This window comes from Muscardinus avellanarius, assembly GCF_963383645.1.
Source record: "Muscardinus avellanarius genome assembly, chromosome: 14".
NCBI lineage: Eukaryota > Metazoa > Chordata > Mammalia > Rodentia > Gliridae > Muscardinus > Muscardinus avellanarius.
In genome coordinates this window covers 72,205,947-72,207,141 of record NC_137800.1, presented here as the reverse complement: position 1 = coordinate 72,207,141, position 1,195 = coordinate 72,205,947, and positions in this window count along the sequence as shown.

The window sequence follows — 1,195 nt, the reverse complement described above, 5'->3', positions numbered from 1 at the left end:
GGCACTCATTCCTTCCTGTCCCCACTCTCCTCTAATGGCTACCTGCCTCTGGAAGAAACCAGAGGCTAGGTGAACCTCAGGAGTCCAGGCTCAGCATCCATGCCAGAGCCTGCCTTCTTCCTCCACACTGTTCTCTACACCTGGGACCCCCTACCCCTTTGCTGCCCCCAACTCACTCATTCTTCAAATGTCTATCTTTCAGTGAAGATTTCTGCTACCCTTCCCCTCTTCCTATCCCTCGGCAGAATTAGTTACCCACAGCCTCTGGACCCTCCCAGAGCATCTCCAACCCTTCTTGTATCTTTAGGGGTGGTGTCTAGGTTGTGATTTATCTTTCTCACGCCTTCATGCCCCAGCCCTGTGCTGAGCCCAGATCCTGGCATGCAGCGGGAACTTGGAGTCTGGCACAGACCAAGCTGGTGAATAGAGGCTCTGCTGTGCGAAGCTGAGGGCAGTCTGTATCAGGAAGGGTCAAGATAAGAAATGAGGAGCAGGGAAGTGAATAGGGCGGGAATTGGGTAAGGGCTAATTGGGCGATGTGTGCATGTATGCCTCCACCATCTTGTATTCCATTAAGATGTATGACTACAACGCACCAATAAAAATTTTTAAAAAAAGAAATGAAAAGAAATCGAGGAGGGGATGTAGGGAGTTAAGTACCCTTCCTTTAAGTGCTCCTCAGAGAAGTCTAATTTATATAATTAAAACCCAAATAACTAGGAGAATGAATAGGGTGAGTGATCAGCAGGAAAGAGCATTGTAGAGCTGGGGAAAAAAGAGAGAGAGAGAGAGCGTTAAAGATATTTGTGCCGAGCCCAGTGATGCATGCCTATAATCCCAGTACTTGGAAGGCTGAGACAGGAGAATCACAGGTTCAAGGCCAGTCGCAGAAACTTAATGGGATCCTCAGCAACCTAGTAAACCTTATTTCAAAAAAAAAAAAAAATTAAGCAAGGGCTCGGGTATAGCTCAAAGGTAGAATGCCCTTGGATTCAATCCCAAGTATTCCCCCGCCCCATCCCCGCCATGTTTGTTCTAGGATTAAAAGAAAAGTTGGAAGGTGGAGAAATAGAACAGGAAGATGTTTGACAAAGGCCAGGGAGGGAGTCTAAGATCTGAGTTAATAAAAGGTATTGCGGTGGGAATGATGGAGATGCTAGAGAAACCGAAGCTGGTATTACTCTAACACTGCGTA